At 46.1% G+C, this 23485-nt stretch overlaps 1 protein-coding gene across 4 annotated transcripts in view; it reads left to right on the forward strand.

The window, feature by feature from the left end:
• The window catches only part of DCAF6 (DDB1 and CUL4 associated factor 6), a 525140-nt gene that overhangs the window by 60716 nt on the left and 440939 nt on the right, over positions 1 to 23485 (forward strand). The gene's annotated exons all lie outside the window — the stretch shown is intronic.

Here is a 23485-nt window from a genome sequence, read left to right on the forward strand (position 1 = left end):
TCCGCCATCTCCCTTTGGTAGGCCTTTAAGACGGTGCTCCGGGGCCAGGCCCTATCTCTCATTTCCTACACCAAAAAATGCGCTGCGCAGGAGGTTGTTCGGCTAGAAGATGAGATCACTGAGTTGGAGAGTGATTTGGAGCAAGGTGTTACGGATGATAGATTGCATGTGTTGGAGCTTAAGCAAGCCGACTATAAGACGCTGGTTACTGAATCCGCTAGGAGTATGAGCAGGGAGCAACAGGGGCGTTTGTATGATATGGGTGATAAGGCCGGAAAGTTGATTGCTTGGTTGGATAAGAAGGAGAGAGCGAGTCGAGTGGTATCGGAGGTTGAGAGGGTGGACGGTGTGTGTGTGACGGACCCCGGTGATATAGTTGATTGCTTCGCGGAGTATTTTCACGGGGTCTACTCTCCGGTCTCAGAGCGCTCGGAGGAAGACTCTCGACTGCTGCTTCGAGACATTACTCTGCCTTCCCTATCTGATGAGGATAAAGTATTGATGGATGCGGCCCTGTCGCCGGATGAGATTGCTCTGGCCATTCGCTCTATTGCCTCGGGTAAGGCCATGGGTCCTAACGGACTTCCCATCGAATTATACAAGTTGCGCCCAGATGTGATTGCGCCTTATCTCCGAGACATGTTCCTTGAGGCTAGGGCGGCGGGCTCCCTCCCCCCTGACCAACGTCTTGCTACTATTGTGGTTATCCATAAGGAGGGGAAGCCGCGGGATCGGTGTGCTTCTTACAGGCCCATCTCCTTGTTAAACGCGGAGCCCAAAATCCTCGCCAAGGTACTGGCCAATCGTCTGATCCGGGTTGTGAGCGACCTGATTCATCAGGATCAATCCGGCTTTATACCCCATCGCAATACCGCTTTGAACCTGCGGCGATTGCATGGCGTCCTTGCTCGCGCTCCATTCATTCGTGAGCCGGCCATTTTGGCGTCCTTGGACGCTACCATGGCGTTTGATACCTTGGAATGGCCGTACATCTGGGCAGCATTGGCGAAGTTTGGTTTTGGCCCGGGTTTTATCGGTTGGGTGAAATTGCTTTATGACAATCCACTGGCACAGGTGGTGGTCAACGGACGTGTGTCGGCTCCCTTTGTTTTGGGTAGGGGCACCCGACAGGGATGTCCACTATCGCCTCTTCTTTTTGCGCTTTGTCTGGAGCCCCTTGCGGAGTGGTTGCGGTGGGAACCCTCGATGCGTGGCCTTAGATGGACGCCGGAATACGAGGATCGGGTCTCCCTATACGCGGACGATATCCTTTTGTATCTTGCATCACCGCGCAAATCGCTCATTGTGTTGGTGGATGTTTTGAGCTCCTTTGGTCGCAATTCCGGGTTGGTCATCAACTGGGCTAAGTCCTGTGTATACGTTCTTTCCGGGGAGGCCCCCCCCCTTCCGCGGGGGTGCCCTATCCAGATTGCGCCGTCGGGATTTACGTATTTGGGAATTTTTATAACACTGGACCCGGTGGCCCGCTACGAACGGAATCTTCTCCCCCCCCCTTCAGCGCCTAAGGGCGGATGTGGCGGGTTGGCGGCGGTTGCCGCTCTCGCCACTTGGCCGGGCAGCACTGTTCAAAATGATGTCGCTGCCACGCTTTTTGTACGCCCTGCAGAACACCATGGACGTAATGCCGGCCCGCTATTTTCGGGAGGTGGAGTGTCTCCAGCGTCGATTGTTTTGGGATGGGCGGCCGCGGATTGCTCTTGCCAAACTAACTCTACCGTGGTATGACGGGGGGATCGCCCTCCCTGACATTAAGCGATACTACTGGGCCTACCAGTTGGCTGCCGTCAATCACTGGATGTATGGCCCTGCTTTGAACCCGGCGTTTGAGATGGACAAATTGCTATTGCCGGGCAGAGATTATAATCGAGCGCTATACTCGGGGCCCCTTGATGCGCGGTTGACGGGCCCGACGCGGGTCGCGGCACAGGTGTGGCATGCGGCAAATGCGGCGATGGGGTGGAGGGATCGTTTGACTAGGGCTACGCCATTGTATGCGTCCCAGCGTTTGGGTTATTTGTATACTACGAAAGGCTTTGATAAGTGGGATACGATTGGTATCAGCACGGTAGGGGATCTCTGGACGAAAGGGAAATTTAAGACGTTCGACATGCTGAAAACTGAATACCAGTTGAATGATAGGGAATACTATCGGTACGCTCAGGTCCATCATGCCTTGTGTTCCGTGTTTTCGGACATGGCGGCTATTCCGGAGCATTCCCCGTTGGAGGACAGGATACTGGACGGCTATGTGCCGGATAGCACCATTTCGCTGATTTATAAGAAGCTTATTAATGATCGGATGGGTTTGCTGGCTTCATTGCGGGAGACATGGATTGCCGACGGTTTAGAACTGGACGACGAGGATTGGGTGTCGGCGGTGGCCTCCCCGAAAGAGGTGGCTATCCCGGCCCGGTTGCGGTTCGTCCAGCTTAAAATACTCCATAGAGTGTACGTCACGGGGCCTGCTCTGATGCGTATGGGGTATTCGTGGATGGTTTGTGTAAGCGAGGCTGTGGACTCCTGGGGAGTTTCCTCCATATCCTGTGGGAGTGTCCGGAGGTGACTCGGTTTTGGTGCAGAGTGCATGCGGTGTTAGAAGAAGTCACGCATGTTGCCTTGTTGCCGGAGGCACGAAGATGTTTGCTGAATGTCTGGGAGCCGACTGATTACAATGTGACGCAGACGCAATGGGTGACTCTGGGCTATATGGTAGCGAAGCGTGACATTGCACGATTGTGGGGCTCCCAGAGGCCACCCACGGTCTCCGAGTGGAAAGAACACATGGACTGGTGTATGTTCTGAGAGGAAACGGTGTATGTGGCGAGAGGCAAGCCTGGGAAGTGGATTAAGGTGTGGGGTCCCTGGAACTCCTATCGTGGAGGTATATGCGCCCCGCCTCAGATGCGTGAGATAGATGCCGTTCTATCTCCCTAGCCCGCGCATTCCTATATGCTCCTGCGACATGCGAATTTGGTTTCTTCGGCCTTGCCCCCCCCCCTCTGTCTACCCGGGTTGGATTACTCCCTCGATACGAGGGGCACATGCTACTGCTATTAATTTCCTCTGCCTTGTGTGTTTGCTGTTTTTCGTTTCCTTAAAATATGAAACCTTTCTTGTTTGTTTATGGACTGCGGCTGCGACCGACTGCGATGATTAACCCTCCAGTGACCCCTTTTTTGTTGCTTCATCGATGTGAATGTTCAGCTGTGCCTTGGGTTATACTGCATTTTAGCGGCCGGCCTGTTGGTTGTAGTCCCATACTTGTATTTCTCTGAAATTGTAATAAAGGTTTAAAAAAAAAAAAAAAAAAAAAAAAAAAAAAAAATCCAATAAGATAAAACAAGGGTAGACCAAGAAAATTAAGAAACATGCAACTAACAATACAAAGATGATACAGAGAAGTATACCACAATTACATAAGCATGAAACTATGCAAAGAAGAGTGCCACAATTAAATAAGCATGAAACTATGCAACTCTACTCATTTGTTGACTAACCTCAAAATAACAGCGTGCTCAAAAGTCACAAAATACTCTAACTGCAGACATAACCCCCCAAATAAACAGGAGTTTCCCTTGTTCTTACTTCTCTTTCTTCTCGTGCTATATATTCCAGTTCAAACGTTCTCTCTCACACCTGACCCTCTGTATTTACTCGTGACCTTGTAAATTCATTGTCGTTCATAAGTAACCATGGCGAAAGTTGCAAAGAATCTGAGAAAGGTTTGTGTGAAGGTGAATATGCTTTGAAGAAAATGTGTTTACATTTTATTGGTCTGTTGAATTGCTTTCATGATAATGAGAAATATGCTGCTCTAAGTATGCAACTTGCTAATAGAAGATGGTGGGGAAATTGGGAGAGACTATTGGGGTTTATTAATTTACATATGGAGAACCTTTTGAGTTAATCCGCACCTTTGTGCTGTGTTAGCCGTGTCGCTAACATCTTGCAGGACCTGTCCAGTAGGCACCATCCATCCCATCTTGCAGAGACCAAAAGGGGGATGGACATAATTAGCAACATGGCCGATAACCCAGCCACTGACACCACACGATCCCATAATATCTGGTCAATTGCCCAGGTTGCTCCACCTAACAATCTCATTAGCGGAATTGCCCCTCAGTTTAACTCTAAGAATGTTTGTTTATTTCTGGATGCCCAGGGAGGGAACCCCATCATTTTGCAGAGGCTGCCCTAGGGGTCAAACCATGTGATGTGGTTATTCAGCTGCTTCCAGCATCCACTTCTATGTTATAGTTATGACTAATGTTCCTCCTCTTAAGTATCAGGAAATAAAAAGTTTTTCAGTAGCTTTAGAATAAAGATCCACACTGGTTGACCAGCTGGGTTAACTTTGATCAACCCTTATTTCAAGAGGTTATCGTGATTCGGAGAGTAGGTTGGTTAGTGAACTCTCACAAATCAAGCACAATCAACTACATAGTTGTTAACTTATTTAACACATTGAGGGTGGGCTATATTCTTCATAATATTAGGAGCAGAACTGTTCTGAATAGTAAAATTTCAGTACTCTCATTATGCATTTTCTACCAGCCTTCCAAGATCAGGCCCCTCTGGTTTGGGGATGGGGGTGGTGAACTCTGGACCGAGAGGTGGCACAGTCAGTTCACTCCATCCGAGGCAGGGCCCTTGCCTGCAGCTTAGCAATCGCTTTGAACCATTTACTAGACTTGAGCATCTTGATTGACTGGCCCGTTCCCTGGGGAAGATAATTTAGAGATGTATAAGGTGTCACGCTCACTCATTGATCTTGAAGTATTAAGTTGGAACATAGCTGTGGTCCGTGGTAAAATCTCTGAGGACATGTGGATCAAGATTCTTGGCACCTATGATATAATTTGCTTTCAAGAGATTTGGGATGCACGGGTGGGCATACAACTGGATGGGTACGTTACACTTGCTGTTACTTCTTCTACCTATGGTAGAGCCAGAGGTTGTTTTGAGCAATGCTTATTAAATTATGCCTGCATTGCAAAGCTGAGAAGGTTGCCTCCAATTCACCTAACATTCTAGGTGTTCTCTTGATCTTTCCTAATTTGAATTGGGAATGTTTATAACTCCGTACCAGCTAGAGACAATCAAGATGATATTGGAGATCTTAGAGTGTTTCTTGCTGATCTTTAATGTTATTTGCTGAATTTCTCGATGAATATGTTGTCGTGGGATTTTAAAACTTGTACCCCTGCATGGGTTGCCATAATTTTTTTTTTGTGTGAATCTGTTTTTATTGATTTTCCACAGAAATTCATCTCAATGTTTACATACTTGTGTATTGTTGGGCATTTCAGGCTCATACACCTCATGCAGTTTCTTACATAATGACAAAACATGTCACAGATCAGTTTAAGCAACCTAACAGGACAGGTGACAAAATGTGCAGTTCCAAAGCATGCCCAATGCAGAGGAGAGGAGGGTGGGGAGAGGGGAGGGGAGAAGGGGGTTGCATGGGCATAATAGTCCATACGTATACCGCAGTCTTAATTGTCCATTGGAACGTGAATCTTGGTGGTTACTGGCCCGGGCGTGCGTGTGTTCGCGTTGCCCTATAGAGTCCTTGGTTGCATCAGCGTGTATGTACCATTGGTTGTCGATAAAAGATTCACAAATAATCAGGTAGCAAACGTAAATAACAGAACATATAAAACATGTATAAAACCCCCGCAATCCTCCCATTGCTGCGTGGACACTAATTTGTGTAGTCTAGACTATGTACAGCTCCGAGCTGCCCACCCACTTCCAGGCTGTGCATACATGTGGCTATGTGAACCAGTGTGTGCTTGCCTTGGAGAACATGATGTGGTGCATATGCTGCGACTAACGATACGTGCCCTAATTGTCTGTAGCCGGAGCCTCGGATAGGTCGACAGGTGGCGTCTGCGGCATGCTGCAGCTCAGCGTATATGGCATCCCGGGACGTGGCGATAGGGATCTTACGGGGCCCCAGTTTCCTCCCTTTTAATTGCAAAACTCTGCGCTTTGGCCCATGCAAGCATAGAGTTACGCCAGGCGTGTGTGTGGGGAGGGTCAGACTCCTTCCACTTCTTACTAATTAGCCTCTTGGCCACTATCAATCCCAGATCAAGGAACCGGGACGTGACTTTCGTGGCGGGTGTCCTGCGGAAATTATGTAATAGGTATGCAGGCCATTCAAACTGCATCTCCCGACCAGTGCAGATGTGTAATAAGGTGGCCACCTCCCTCCAGTACGCACCCAAGCTATGGCAGCTCCAGAACATGTGCAGTAAGTCTGCCCCCAGTTCCTCGCATCTTGGGCATTTAGCATCTTTGCGGTTAAAGTTGGGGTTGATTTTCGCAGCTGTATCTGCCAGAAGCGCATGTTCCTAGGGATTCGCGTTGGGCTCGCTAGTACGTGGACCCATTCTTTGTCCGTGTAAGGGCGACCCAGATCTTGTTCCCAGTGACAGCGTAGTGTGTCCAGGCTGACCGCTGCGTGGGAACTGAGCGAATCTGCAAACCAGTGTGTCAGGTGCCTACCCTGCCCCATGACGTATAGGTATTGCATTGTAAGGTGTGTCCACGGTTCTGTGGTGATATCTCCCCATTTAGCCGTAAGCGAGGCCATCAGTGCCCGGTGGGTGAGAAACTGACCAGGTGATAATCCCTCATCGTCCACCAGTGAGGCATATGACCTAAGCGCACCCTCATGGTAGAGGTCTCCAAAGGTGTGAATGTCACATTCCTGCCACTCCCCGAGTTTAAGTGCTGACCGCACCTTTCGCCCTGTGGGGGTACCCTATAACGGTATCGCCGGCGCATAGGGGATCACGCTTCATGTGATATAGAGACTCCTGCGGAAACCTTTATAGGCCACAGCAAGTAGCAAAGGCTCAGGCGGGTGTAAGCGCGCACCTGGATGAAACAGTTTGACAATGTGTTCCTGAAGGCAGTGCGGCTGAACAGTTGCAGTATCTGCGCAATGGCGGTTCGATAGTCAGCGCGCGATCCATTTTAATTGAGAGGCTAAATAGTAATGCTCAAAACAGGGAGCCTCCAGACCGCCTTGGTCTGTTGGCAAATATAACTTGCTGAGTGCCAGTCTATGCCTGGTGCTGCCCCAAATAAAGTCCCTAAGCTCTTTCTCAAATGCAGTGAAGAAAGAGGCCGGAACATAGAATGGCAAATTCGTAAAGTAGTATAAGAGCCACGGGAGTATAACCATTTGGGCGAGTGCTATTCTACCCGTGACCGCCAGTGGCAGCGCGCTCCAGAAGCGCATCTGCCACTTAATGGATGACACCGCCCTCCCTAGGTTCCCATCAAGAAGATCATTAGGTTGGCGGTAGATCTGAATCCCTAGGTAGTGGAATGTGTCCGGTTGCCATTGTACTGGTTTGCCACCCATGGTGAATACCGTGTCAGTAAGTCCTTCTTGAAACAGGTAAAGGCAGGATTTATCCGCATTTACTTTCAGTCCGGAGAGTACTGCGAACTCCTCCAGCAGCTGGGTCAGACGGGCATGGACACAAGCAATGTCTCTGAGCAGATCATCCGCATACAGCGAAACCTGATGAACTGCATCCCCCAAGGGTATTCCCACCCGAGTTGGATGCGTAGCACCTCCGCTAAGGGCTCTATGGCGAGCGCAAATAGGAGCGGGGACAAAGGGCAGCCCTGGCGAGTGCCTCTCTGTATAGGAAAGGAGGCGGAGATGTAGGGGCCGATTTTGACTCTTACTTTTGGGTCAGTGTAGAGGAGACGCGTAAGCTGTATGAAGGTTGGGCCTAGGTCGAACTTTTCCAGCACTGCCAATAGATAAGGCCACTCCAAAGAGTCGAAGGCCTTCTCCAGGTCCAGCACAATACACCCCGCTCGTGGCCACTCCCCAGCAGCATATGTGGCAACCCTGTAGAAGCGCCGTAGATTGAGGGAGGTGCTGCGGGCCTGCATGGGTTGCCATATTAACGGGAATAATTTGTTACTCCCTGATCAGGTCCATCTTAAACATGTGTGACAGGTTGACATGCTAAACAACTTGATCACCGATTAGAATTGAATTAATCTCTTTGGCAATTGGGCGACTAGACTTGATGAGAGAACGCCCACGTTCGAGGAGAGGGGTGCTAGCTCCAAAATCGATTATATTCTTGTTTCTGCATGTTTATTTTAATCCCTTGCAAATTTTAAGGTTGACCATATTACTTTATTTGCCACCTTTTTGTGGGCTGAGACACCAGAGGATGTTGGGAGTATATTCAGGCGACCTGTTACAACAGGGGTTCAGGGTCGAATGGTAAAATGAGCCACAATTACCCCAGCCGACTTTATCTCTAACCTGGTTGCTACCTGTTACTTTGATTTTTAACTTGCTTAAATGAGGAAGCTTCTAATACTAGTATTTTGGTAGCTTCCTCTAGTATATATTAAATCTACCCTCACCAGGACTGGGGCTGTGTCTTCTCCACCCAAGACAAATGGTTTGACAAGAGGTGTTCCGTAAACATAAAGTTTTGCAGGTTTGAGCGCGATAAAGGAAGAGGGAACGGACGCACCAGCTGTACACTGGTGAGGGTGGGGACCAGCCAACTTCATGGAGGATAATGGAGAGAACTGGCAGGTCAGATGCAGCCTGAGAGACTCTGTTAGACCTGTCAGGCTTAGGGTGGTCTTCCCCTATTTTTTTTTGTCAGCTTACCTCCTGTCTTTGCTGATTCTTTCTGTTGACCTTAAGACTCTGATCACTTTACCACTATTGACCAGTGCTAAAATGCAGGTGCTTCTCTTCTAAACGTGGCAAAATTGGTGAATACACAATTAGCATATTTAATTCACTTGTAAGTCCCTTGTAAAGTTTTTGTTATTTTTTTTTTAATTTCTGTTTATTGCATTTTAGGACAAACAAAAATAATAAACAAAATCAATACACAGTCTGCATTTTGCACCAGCCAGCCACTTCGAAATTGCGATAAAAAAAAATAAATAAAAAAACCCACCATTGGATCAGTTACATAACACAGTAATCAGGTGGGCACAGTGTATGCCGACGGTAGACAGGGTCGTCCCTGGTATAAAGTTCAGGCGTCTTCTAGTCCTGCGGTTCATCCGAGTTTTGTCTCTGCAGGAATTGTTGCCTTGGTTCTCAAATGTCTCTAGGCTTTGATGATATTGGCAATCCTTCTGAGTACAACTCATGCTTTTCTTTACAATAAACCATGTCTCTAATACAGTGCGGCACTTTCGGCTTCTGTTTTGTATCCCACCTCATAGCAACCCTACGCTTGGCTAATAGTAGTGCAATACATATGAACTTCCCCAGGACCCCCCTGGTTTGAGGAACGTAACATAGCAGACAGACCTGTGGTGTAGTCTGAAGTTCCGTCCCCAACATATCTTGGAGATTCCGCACCACTTGCTCCCAATAATGATCCACTCCCACACAATCCCATGCGAGATGCATGAAATAAGCATCGGTTTAACCACACCGTTTGCATCTACTATTATCTCCCAATCCGTATCTGTGTAGGCGCTTGGGTGTGTGGTAGATCTGGTGTAGGTACTTGAAGTGTATGATACGGAGATTTCCGTTAGGAGTGAGTTGACCCGTCAGACCGCATACTCGCTCCCATTCTTTCGACGTCATAGGGGGGGGTAATCACAGCGTTCCAACGGTTCAATCTTACATCCGGTGCACACGCCACATCGGTTCTTATAGCCCTATAGAGCGGTGTGATTAATTTTTTCCGCATGGGAGTTGTGATCACCAGTTGTAGAGATTGAAGGATCGGGGGTTCAACCGGTTATGTGGGATAGTGCGCTTTGATAGCATGTCTCAGTCTATGTATAGCAAACCTAAATAGTAATGAGGGATTTTCAACATACTTTATTGTCTGACATGAGGAATGTGCCATCAGGGTAGACATCCTACATTGTACCCAGCCCTACCTTTCAGAGTAGTCTCATAGATTTAGCTTCTTGTGTTACTGATAGCGCCGCGTGTTGTTCCAGCGATAATGCTGGTGCATAAAGAGGTAGTTTAATAGCAAGTTTGCCTATCGTCTGCCATGCCGCTACGGTAGTATCTATTGTATTTATGTCTGTTCTAGGAGTATTCCTCTCCGTGTGAGTTATAATGGCACACAAAGGGACCGGATGGGCGTCACCATCCTCCACCGCTATGTGTGGTATGAAATCATGTCTGTGAAACCAATAGTATGCGTATTGTGCTTGGGCACACGGATAGTATACATATGGATCCGGTGCACTAAAACCCCCTCTGTCATAATCTAAAGTGATTGTCGACCAAGAGACCGCGCTTGCTTACCCCCCCAGATCAGTCTTAATAGCGAGGACCGCAACGTGATGAAAAACCTCTGCGTTAGCTTTATGGGAATATTGGTAAACAGATAAAGAAAAGGAGGCAGCACCACCATTTTCACAAGAGCAATGCGGTCCGCAAGCGAGAGTGGTAGTGCTATCCACGTGTCCACCTGCTCGTTAAGCCGCACACATGCTCGCCCATAGTTTTCCCGCACCACCACTTCCGGGTCACGGTGCACCCAGACTCCCAGATATTTAACAGGGTCTGTTGACCAGATTATCGGATATTCCAGGGGTTGTGCGGTAGTAATTGCTGTCAAGGGAATTATGATCTGATGTATTCCCTCAGTACCTGTGAAAGATAACAAGCAGGTTCACGTACGAAGAGCACCATATCGTCTGCATATAGCGAGATACCAACCGGACGAAATTAAAATTTAAAGCTGTTTCTCTGTCTTTGACGTATCACGCACGCCAGGGGCTCAATGGCAATTGCGAACAGCAGAGGCGATATCGGGCATCCCTGCCGCATACCACGCCCTATTGGAAATGCCTCAGATGTCAATCCACCCACCCGAACTCTGGCCGATGGATCCGCATACAGCGTCTGCACCCAACCAAGGAAGATCAGTGGAAATTCCATGCGTTTCAAAATATGAACTCCACTCGATGGAATCGAATGCTTTGGCTGCGTCCAACATAACCGCCGCAGCGTGCAAGTGGGGATCAAGGACGTGCATCTTTGCAAAGATGGTACGTAAGTTGTGAGATGTGGATCGCTCCGGGATAAGACCTGACTGGTCCGGTAGAACCGGATTCGGCATCAGAGGTTGGAGCCTTGTGTCCAAAATTTTTGCAAGGATTTTTGTGTCAACGTTAAAGAGCAACAGCGGCCTGTAGGAGTCACAGACATACGGGGCCTTGTCTTTCTTTAGCAGGGTGATTATCAGTGCTTGTCTAATGGACGGTGGTAGAACTCCCTCCTCGTGTGCCTCAGCATACACCTCCAACAGGAATGGAGTAATGAGATCCGCATTTGTTTTTATAAAATTCTATCGTTAGCCCATCTGGGCCTGGCGCTTTAGCATTGGGCAGGGCACTTATCCCAGCTTTTATGTCTGTCTCATCTATTGGTTGAATGATGTATTCCCGTTGCCCATCCGAGAGCCATGCACAGGCAATTTCCTCTAGGTACTCCTCGATCATGGAGTCCAAACCCGCCCCACTCGTCGCGTATATGCCTGCATAAAAACCGCGGAACTGCTCTACTATATCTAAAGGGTTATAATGCTCCCTGCCAGCTGAATCTGTTATTTTGTCAATATGGGATAAGCCTTCTCTTGTCCTGATTTTCTCAACCAAACAAAGACCCGGCCTGACCCCTCCCCGAACCTTCGAGCCACATGCCTACTTGAAATATATCGTAGTTCTGACTCTGCGGCTGCATCAAAGTCTTGGAGTAATGTATGAATACGCGACAGTACATCCGGGGTGGGATCGTTGTCATACTCACTCTCCAGGGTTTGTAATTCAGTCTCGATTCTGGTGAGCTGTGTCCTAAGATCTTTCAGTATGCCCCCCTAATTGTCACTTTAAAGGCCTCCCAAAGAGTACCAGCACTATCCACCGTGCCCTTGTTTTCAGAAAAGTAGTTTTCTATTGCTGTACGTATTGTGTCATTATACAGGGGATCTAGTAGCGCCTCTGATCTGAAGTGCCATGTAAATGGGCGATGCGTCCCTGTGGGAATACATAGTTCCAACGCGACCGGATTGTGATCCGAGAACGTGCGCGGATAGTTGTCCACACTGATCACCCACTCCGACGCACCCTCACTGATGAGCCAATACTCCAGCCTAGACCAACTATTATGCGTGGGTGTGGCATGTGTTCCTTCCCTAACTGTGCTGTTGCGCAGTCGCCATATATCTAGCAATCCGAACTCTAACTTAGCTTGGTTGATACTACGCGCCACATTAGGCGTTCGCGTGCTCTGTCAGTTAGATTTATCCAGGGCGGGATCCAGATATGTATTAAAATCTCCGCCCCACAATGTGATCGTTTCACACCATTGCCGCAGTGTGCCATAATTGCGCTGAAACACCTCAGGCTCATCCGCAATGGGGCCATACATGTTTACAATTGTAATTAGCGTGTTTCCCATTTTACCTTGCACCATTCCACAACGGCCCCCATCATCAATATGAGATCTACGTGGTGTAAATAGAATACCCTTCTTACTCAATATGAGGACCCCCCTGGCATATGATGAATAGGAAGAAGCCAATCTAAACCCTGCCCATTTGAGCGCTATCTTAGCCTCAGAATCGTTGGTCAAGTGCGTTTCCTGCAGGAATACAATTTGAGCGCCATGTCTATTAAGATATGCAAATACATGTCTGTAGGAACTGGTCTAACAATGTCTAATTTTCTTGGGAGAGTTTAGTCCCTGAATATTCCACGTGATGAATTTATAATCGTCACCCATTTCCCTTATTAGCAAGACGATGGCTAACTGAGTAAGCCAAACAATGATAACACCCGACATAACACATCAGCCCATAAACATATTCCAGAATCCTGGTGTCCATAGAGTCACATCTATCAGATGTCTCAACATAATAGTTCTTACAGTGGCTAGCAGCAGACGCAGAAAAATCCCGTACCCACCCTCCTCCCACTACAACCTCCAAATTAGGTCGAGAATAAACACCCCCCCCACATCCAAGATCTACCCCAATTACCAACAAAAGAAAAGAAAAATACCAAACTCGAGTAGGGGATCACCCTCTGGGGGGGAGGGGGGGAACAGCAACAGACCCCCACCAATCAGCAGGGTGGCCAGGTATTTGTTATAACGAAACCTCCTAGCTTCGAAGATCCATAATACAATACATACTGGAACATGGCATTCCTGACAAATAACATTAATATTCGTAACTCTGCACCTTTGGTATAGCGCCGCGGCCCAACCCTCAAACTGTCTTAAATATCACCAACAGTCCCATGCATTATTGCCGAGCCACAAAGGAAGTAATATCTTGCATTACAGAGCTATTAAAACACTTCGTCAATCAATATCACTATGAGATGGTGACGTCGGTACACTCTTGGCGGCGGCTTTAGACAATTTACGGGGACAAATATGTTTTGTAAATTTCAGTGAAAAAATGAGCCTGACCATCATGAGTGATTCTTAATTTGGCAGGGTACATCATTGCATAGGGAATGGAAGCGGATTGTAGTAGTGTCTTAGCAGGCATGAACTCCCTTCTCGCCTCCTGTACTGTGGGCATATAGTCCGGGTAAAAGGAAAGATTGTTACCTTGATGAGTTATAGGGCTCTTTTCTCTCGCCTCTCGGAGGATAGCGTTCCTGTCCGCATAATTAAGCAAACGCGCTATGATGGGGCGCCCGGCGCTGGCCGAGGGCCAAGCGAGCAGTGCGCCCTTTCAACAATCATAACAGGGGAGAGCACAGACCCAAACAATTCTCGGAGCAAGTGTTCTATAAATGGCTCAATTTTTGATATGGCTGTCGACTCCCGAAGCCCAATTATGCGGAGATTATTGCGCTGCGACCGCTCTTCTAAATCTTCGTTTTTTGCCCTGATTACCTCTAACACTTTCTCCATATTGAGAATCTGAGTCCTGGCTTCAACAGTGGCATCGTGGGTATCTGACAGTCAGTTCTCTAACACATCTAACCTGGTCTCACCACACAAGAAGTCAGTGTGCCTCCCCACCAATGAGGACGTCCGGATCAGCCCAAAAAGTACTCCGCACTCCACCCACTGCAATATCAATCAGCTGGGAGCCTTCACCAACATGCAGCGCCAGGGTGCTGGTCTTGTAGCCGCAGGGCGCCGTCTGCGCATATCACCGCCATTCACGACTAGTACCCCGAATCGGAGCAGGCCCCACGCTTGGATGGTAAAGGGACCTGGCCGACCCGTGATACACAGGAGGAGGGGACACACAGAGGACACAGATGGCACCCCAATAACCCCAACGCGCTACGTGCTAATTGGGAGCCAGGGCACCCTCCTCATTCTCCTCCTGCTACCCTCCACCTCGTGCACACAGAACGAGCTCGGGTCCCCTCAGAGGAGGGATCCGGGCAGTCACAGAACCCCAGGCTAGGCCGCAGTACCACCCGCAGCCTTAGATCCAGGCCCAATATGGCGTAGATGTCAAGTGGAATCCTGAAACGCGCAGCGGGGCAGCGCCCCGCACCGAAGCGTCCCGGCCCCACCACTCTCACCTCTGCGTCGCTCAAGGGCTCCAGCGGCTCCGTGTGTACGTCTGTCGCAGGGCAGCTCTCCCCAGCTGCCGCACTCCTCACTCCGCAAGTTCATGGATCGGTAACTCTTCATCGGCCCAGATGACGTCACTCTTCCCATGCACGAGCAGCTGGCAAGTCCGACATCCGCCCGCAGGATCTCCAATCGTCCAGCGCAGCTCTAGGCCAGGAACGGAGCCCGCAGTTGAGCTACAGTTTAGATCTCTCTCCACCACTCAGTGGTTACATCGACCCTGGCTTACTGTGCAGTGTCGGCAGCGCGGGCGGCCATTTTCTCTCTGCGCGTCCTGTAACACTCTTGCCCTTATTTCGGCCGATTGTCGTATTCTCAAGGGACGGGGGCCACACCCCCCAACCCCAGGCGCAGTCAGCAATCAGCGCCCTCAATTTTGCGAATCACCAGGAGGAATCCAGGATGATATTTGTCGTGTGACTGGCCCTGGCCTGCGGAGCTCTCTTAGCAAGCAGCCATCTCGCACCGTGTGTGCAGTTTACTGACGCTTCGACATGGCATTTTTTTTTTGAGTTTTATATAGCGCAAACTTGACCCGAATCGGGTATCAGAGCGCTTTACATAGCACCAGTTGCGTTACATTAGGGCACATTCATTTTTGTTAGGCACGGGGCGATTAAGTGATTTGCCCAGAATCACAGGATGTTCAGCGTCCTAGCCGAGACTCAAACCCAGTTCCCCAGATTCGAGGTCGACCGCCTTAGCCGTTAGGCCAACACCTCTCCCAACTGAAACTACTTGACCATCAACTAAGGAGCATAAGAGGGAATAATAACCAGGATGCCCTCTCCTCATGTACTTCACAGAACAAGAAGACCTGATTATAATAAACACATGACAACTTTAAACAATCTCTGTCAAATGGTTATCGTGTCTTATTCATAGGTGAGGCTATGCTTACTTATCTAGGCATGCCTACCCATATGAGTTAATCGTTATTAAAAACTCATCATCCACCCAGTTAAGGTCGCAAGCCCATCAGCCAGTGGTCTCCAAATGGGCTCACAAAGTTGAAAAAAAATAAAGTGAGGTGGGTCAGAAAGTGCCTCACGTAAACACCATCCATGGAGCTTCTGGTTGGTATTCACCAGTTTGTTCACTCTGACATCATTGGCACTTTCTTGGCTGAAAAAGAATGTTACCTAACTTAAGGTTTCGTTTGTGCCATGTTTCCGAAATCTCTTGTAACGAAAACAAATCTTAAAAGGGACTTTGAGCCCACCGATTACTTACCTTTACCTACCATTGGTTGGCTCCCACATCACTCTTGTTTCCTCTCTTCCTGTTGGGCAGCACCTCCTCCTGCCTCCAGCTTCCTGCTTGGCTTCACGTCTTCATCCTTGCATTGGAGCTTGGACCAAATACTGCTTCTGGCGGCCAGTGTTCTTCTGCTTGCTGCACACTTGTAACATACTTTTAAAAAAATTTCTTTCCAGCTTACACACTCTGTTTGTTGCTTGCCCCTCCTTGCCACCACCTCAGTTCCTTTGCTGCATGCCCCTTCCCTTCATGCCCTTTCCCTGTTCCCTGCTGACCTATTCTTCCAAACACCTCGCTCCCTCCCTACATGCCCCTTCCCCACCCGTTGCTAGTTGCCCCCCTCCTACCTCCAACATAGCTTGTTTTATATAGCACAAAGTCAATTGGAAGGACTTTAAGTGCTTTACATGAGCACCAGTTGCATTACACAAGAACACATTCTTTTTTACAGGCACTTTGTGATTAAGTGATTTACCCAGAATCACAGGATGTTGAACCAGTGCCACGACTTGAACCTGGTTCCCCAGGTCCAAAGTCAGCACCTCATGTCGTAATGCCACCGCCTCTCCATGGGCAATGTTCCAGCTAGCTATACTTTGACACACTGTTAATTGCAATGGGCATTTGTTCAAGAAAATAAACGGCATATTAAGTATAGGAGAAATAGCAATTTTAACTCGTTTGTATGGTCATAGCTATAAGTGCTATAACCCGATATGGCCACTTTTTTTGTTTAAGCTATGTAGTACAACAGCTTGCACCGGGTGTGCCATTTAAAAGAAGAAATATTAACAAATCCAATAGATCTTGCATAGGCGAAAACTATTGGCTTTACCAATGCTTATTTACAGAGAGTTCTGGGATTTGTTTAATACTGACGAGGAGGCGGGCCCAAAAAGCATACATCCCATGACCTGCACACTGGGTAGCAGCCCTCTAAGTCCTTCATTGAGTGGATTCAATTTGAAATCAAGACACAATCAAATGACAGGGTTTGTGTAGTCAAACATTCCTGGAAAAAATACTGCTTTAAGCAGTGAACTGAAATTGTTAATGTAACCGTTCCAAAGCCAAAGAAGTAGCTCTTCTGGTATCTCATGTATTTTGTGCATATTTACTGCAAACTGCTGCTGTACATGAGTGTTATATAATAATTGTTTTTACTTGTTGCAGCTATAATCATCAGTTGATTCATTACCATCATCTATTTTTAAAGTGATTTCTGTGCACAGTGCTTTGCAAGTAAGAGTGGCAACGCTGATCACAGGCAAAGATATACTGATTCAAATGTATATTTGCAGGCACAACCAGTGCATAACTTGCTCCAGAAAGATCTGAGATGCTTGTATACGTAAATCACTGTATACCTCCTCACATGGTGTATTAAGATTTAAGTTTAAGTTTATACATTGCTTTAGAGGTACTGGGAGGGGTGTTGTGTGTCTAACGTGCCAGACATGTCCTCATATAGTACAAGGATGGGCAAGTCTAAGGTAGTGCAAGGATCGCTTCCAAGAAGGGCTGAGGAAGTTGGAGAACAAGAAACAGATACTAAAGTTGAGTGCAGTGAAGGGGAGGAAGGTGGAGAGCAGGTGAGAAGGCAAGAAAAGAGGTCAGCCATACACTGCAGGCTGATAGATGAGGGTCAGGAGTCTAATAAGTAAGATGCAATTGCTGTTCAGCTCACAGACAGAGGACAGGGATCAAATCAGGCATGTGGCACTGACAGAGAAGGACTTGCAAAATCCGAGAAGAGATGAAGGAGTAGGAGGCAGAGGAGTATATATAGGAGGAAACACTAGGAAACCTGAAAACCACTGCCCTCCTCCCAAACAAGTGAACTAGATGGTACATCTACTGTGACTTTAGATTTACAAATGATATCTTAGGTCACCCACTATCTGACTATTAGGTAAATAGAAAATTAAAGAAGTTGTGAATTGCTCGTTTCATATGTGTAGGTGGCACTTATCTCACTAACATGCATCTCGATATATTTACAGCGTGCAGGTGTTTTTAGTCTCAGGACTCCACTACCTCTAAAAAGAGATCTCATCAGCCAATCCCATCTTAAGGTGCAAGCTCGTACTTTGGCCAATGAATTTCAATAGGGTTTGATAAACTGATCACATGCCACTGTATAATTTCCACCACTGAAGGGATCTGCCTCCTCCTCTCTGACTGGCCTTTCCTAGTATGTTTTCTGTAATTACACATGGAACGCTGCAATACTGACAATTTCATATAGCAGTTGAACATACTTGAGATTGCAGCTGTACTAGCGGTAGGGGGTCAAAAGAAGAAAATGTCTACTTGTCCAGTGGAATAACGAGGCATTAAAACTTACTGTCCCTAAAGTGAGCCCTCAAGTCTTGGGCGTCAGGTGATACACATTTTTCACCTCTGTCTCAATGACATAGTGTCAAGTTTCTAGCTCTGACATTATAACAATTAAAATAATCACATGTCTTGTCAAGGTAGGGTTAATGGAGCTGGTGTCTGTTGTTTCATCTCTTCCACTTGCTATGGTTAGCATCTGTGGTAGAAAATCATCTAATTTCTTTGGCCACTTTCTGTTTCTTTGTTGGGGGCTTATTGAGCAGAAGAACGCTGTCACCACTTAGTCGTATTTAGCAAGGAAAGTGTGTGCTCCCTCGAAGGTACAATCCTGCCTCCACCTTGACAATGGTGTTTTGATATCACAACATAGAGAGTTATCTCCGATCCTTCTCCTTGTCTTATTTACAGTTGCTACTCCTCCTCAGATTCCTCAGTGTTACCCCTGGCACAAGTAACAGCACCAGTGCTACTGACAAATGGTACATTGGGACTCTAGGTTGATTGCTTTTACTCTCACCGCCAATCAAACTTACTCTATTCACACTAGCCCGTGTTTTTGGGGGAAGCTATAGCTGCCATCTTGGATTCTTTCAATACCACTGTAGAGAGGAAAATACAAATAACCACAAAGACTTGTCCATACAGGGGAAGAGAGTCATTGCACTTTATTTCCACCAGGAATCAGTCTGAGATGGAAGCTGTGCTGAAGCACAAGAAATGGCGATCATTACATCCGCCACAATCTCTTAATATTAGACTACCTTTTTGCTGGTCTAGATGTGGCATGTATCTCAAGGGCACTGGCTGGTCTTCCTGCGCTCGAGTGGGCTTTCAAGGGAAAGTCACAGCAATGTTTTCTGTTGAGAAACACTACATAGATGCCCAGTGGAACAGTAGGTGGAAATGGCTGCACAGGTGGGAAAACAATTCACTCATCCCTTTTTTCTGCCTAGTCAAAAAATATTTCTTTGTGTAATCCTTGCTATACTAACTACATGCATTTCTAAATTGAACATATATATCCATCAAGATCAGACGGGTCTGGTGGAATGATACGCTGAATACATTTTCAGTTTTTAAAATTTAAATACAAAGTATCAAGTAATCCGCTACATATATAAAACCTACTCTCAGAAGTGTTAACTAGATTGTCATCCGTTATAGCTTGAGGGATTCCTAACACAACTTCTCTCTTGCATATGGTACAATAACATGCATTTTTCATTCTTTTCTGTATAAATTATTTTAAATTGATTTACATGCTGCACATGGGTGATTGTTATAGAGTTGCACTACTGTTGTTTCATTACAATGTGTGTTGTGAGTCGCGTGCTACCACGCGACTCGTGCTGTTTTCCTTTATGTCTTCACTAGCATTCCAGAGCGCTGCTTTCCAATCGTGAAGATTCCTTTCTAACGCCACTCTGGACGTTGGATTCTTCGCGGCTGGAAGGCTCCGGTCGTGGGTGCTATACTCCTGCAATAAACCATGCTTTTGACTCAATTTCCCTTGTCGAGTATTTAATAACTTGGCGACGAGCGGGATCCTTCTCCGCACCCACCACCAAGAGTCTACTCATCAAGGAGGCTTCTCTCCTTCCGAGCAGCTGATCGTTCCTGAGCAGCCAATTACCTCTGAGCGGCCTGCTCCCTATCAGACGAAGCGACCCCTGCTCTCCATCAGCTTACATGACCTCATACTTCTACATAAGGTCGTATTAACCTAATTTTCACCACTTTTTACCTGTGTGACAGTTGGACCCCAGCCGGCTCCTCGCGCTTCACTGTGCGTTTCCTCAAATTCCATTCACGCACACCCGCGCTCACACGTCCTACGTCACAGTGACTGCCCCGCGCTTTGAGGCCACTCACCTCAGAAAATTACGCTCAATCGTAACCATGGTTACAGTGTCAAGCGGCCATCTTTAAAAATAAGTGAAGCTGCCTCCTGCCTACAGCGATAGGCACGCTTTATCACAGACTTGGTCTATTGTATGTTAGCTAGAAGGCACGCTTTGACAACTGCTTGACGCCTGCTTTCAGCTTCAATTGTCAAGTGTTAAGCTTGATTTTGTCTACCTGCAAATTGTCACGCAGCGATAGGCACACTTTCATCATTGCCTATTTGCATTTGTTCATTTCACGCTTTCATCGCTCTGCCTACTTGCTATTCATTTACTCAGCGATATGCACGCTTTCACCTATGTTTAATTACAGTGCATGTCTTAACGAACTGTATTCTTTGCTACACACCCAGTTACAAGCAATTCCTTCCTCATCTATTTTGCCTATTATCATATTTATTATTACGCTTTCACTGTATCCTCAACAATAGGCACAGTTGCTGCATTGTTCCAATTGATCCTCATTTTTGTTGTTGTCCTGGCTTCTTCACAACAATTCCAAACACCAGCTCCATTTTTACAAACGCCTGGTAAACCACCTTTGGCGTGGCGTAATTGGTTAAAAGGTTTTGAAAACAATTTGGTTGCCATTGATGCTGCCAAATATCCTCCGGCTCGCAAAGTTGCCATTCTGTATGGTTGTCTGGGAGTTGCAGCACAACAAGTTTTTGAAAATCTTCCAGCATTCCCTCCTCCTGCAGATTCAGGTGACAGTTGGAATATATATCAAGAAGCTCTTTGCCGTTTAAAAAAACAATATGACGATGAACCTAGCATTGTTTTAGAATGTCATAACTTTTTCAAATGTAAGCCAAAAGTAGATGAAAGTGTCGAAGACTACATTGCCCAACTCAGAATCCTAGCTTCCACATGCAAATTTGGTCCAAGTACAGATACTTCAATTAGAGACCAATTCATCTTTTCATGTTTTTCAAAGAAAATTCAAGAACGCCTGTTAAGTTGCAAAAATCCCACATTAGCAGAAATAGTGGATATCGCTAAAGGCATTGAACGTGCAACAATATCTTCAAAAATTTTACAAGAAAGCCTCTCTCAAGTTTGTGTTCACATGATTGATGAAGCTTCTTCTTCTCCCTCTGCTACCTGCTCTGTGAATCTCATCAATAAGCCTTTCAGACAATCATCAAAGAAAACCACCATTTGCTATTGGTGTGGCTCAAGAAGTCATCTTGGTCATTTCCCATCTGTTTGCAGAGGTGGCAAAAGATTCACCAGAGTGAATAACATTGAATTTAATGAGAATCTAGAGTCGTGTTCAACCAGACTTAACGATGTATTATTGTCTATTGAATGTGATTCCATTGATTTTTCCAAAGTCAAGGGTCCTTTGTGTGAATTAATTGTTGGTACAATTCCTTTACAGGTCAAAGCTGACTCCAGTTCACCGATGACTATTTTATCCGATCTGACATTTCATACAAATTGGGGTAGCAGTGTGTCTCTTTTTGAATCTGATGTCAATCCCAAAGCTTATGGCGAAAAAGATATTGACATGTTAGGGTACTTTCATTCAAAGGTCGAATACCTTGGTAGAAAAACTTTCACGAAAGTCTATGTTGCCCTCAAGGGCAGAAATATTTTGGGTTGGTTGGATCAAGCTAAGATGGGTTTAATTCTCAAACCCGCTTCAGATCAACCCATTGCTTTGGGTGATATTCCAGATGATTATTACACTAATCTCGAACTTGAGAACATTAATGTGGCTGACTTGTCTTTGTCAAATCATAAAGTTGATAATCTACTCAATCAATTTCCCAATGTTTTTCAGAACAAAGTTGGCACAGTCTTGGGCTTCAAGCATGAAATTCACCTCAAGCTCAATGCCCATCCAGTGGTCCACAAAGTTCGACCTCTTCCCTTGAAGGATGAATTAAAGAAAGTTGTGAAAAACTTGTGTGATGAGGCGGTTATTACACCTTGTCAGCCACATTAATGTTCTGATGTTCTAGAGTTGCACTACTGTTGTTTCATTGCAATGTGTGTTGTGAGTCGCGTGCTACACCGCGACTCGTGCTGTTTTCCTTTATGTCTTCACTAGCATTCCAGAGCGCTGCTTCCAACGTGGCGTTAGAAAGGAATCTTCGCGGCTGGACGGCTCCGGTCGTGGGTGCTATACTCCTGCAATAAACCACGTTTTCGACTCAATTTCCCTTGTCGAGTATTTAATAACGATCAAAGGAACTGTTGGATTGAAGCTGCAAGTCATCAGTTAGTACTCAGGTGTGGGATAAATATATAAATGGACAGCTGAATCCAAACCTTATATGGGAATAAATTATACAGAACAAAGAATTAACTTCATATTATACTGTTCACCGAATAAAATGGTTAGATTGGGACACTCAGGTTAGTCCAGTTGTTGGAATGGAAATGTTGCTGTTAGTATTTAGGTTCACGTGTTATGGCATTGTCGAAAAGCGCTCCGTTTTTGGAATTAGATATTGGAACATATGGAGTTGTGCACTAATAATTGTCAAAAAGCATAGATCAAGAGTATGGAAGACAGATGTGTTTCTCTTAGTTGAAAATTGATTGATGATATGTCTTGTTTCCAAACGAAAGAAATTGAATTTCATAAATTTGGATATAGAACACAAGTATGAGGTGATCGGGTATAATTTGAAAGATATATATGATCATTGTTGATGGATAGGAAAATGTTTTTTTTTCACTATCTCGTCTCTGTTTCATTATGTTACTACATGTTGTGCTATTATGTGGAGAGTGTCAATTTTCTTCTGATATTGTCATTATTTCTCATTTGGATAGAAGTTCCATCCATAGAAAATATTTTTGATGATGTGGGTTATAATTTGTGGTGTTGGGTATATTTTGATTGTTAATATCATCCCGCTTCTGTTACGTATATGTATGTAATAAATATGTTTTCCCCAACTTAATAAAATAATATAAAAAACTTTTGAATTTTCTACCTCGAAGAATAGGATCTTTATCACATATACGCATTTTACTGTCCACATAACAAATAAAACTATGAAAAATCCCTAGTGCAAAAGATTATTTTTAGTGTGGTCTATTGTGAACATTTTGCTTAGTAGGATGCCCCCTCTTTTGCTTCATGTTTTACCTTCATTGGAGCGAGTAGTCTTGTCCACTCTCCTTTTAGGTCTTTACCTAGTGTATTTGCTGCTGCTTGGATTGCCTTATTCGCGTGTCCCTTGTGTTCCTTCATGTACTGCCCCCTAGTTACAGTTCTAGTGAAAAGTTTTTCATGGCTGCAGACAAAATTCCGTTTTGCCTTTGGCTCCTCTCATACCCCTCACTACAAGGCTATTTCTTTCGGCGTTCTCTTGTGGCCATGTGGGCT

Source organism: Triturus cristatus, chromosome 8, assembly GCF_964204655.1.
Source record: "Triturus cristatus chromosome 8, aTriCri1.1, whole genome shotgun sequence".
Classification (NCBI taxonomy): Eukaryota; Metazoa; Chordata; class Amphibia; order Caudata; family Salamandridae; genus Triturus; species Triturus cristatus.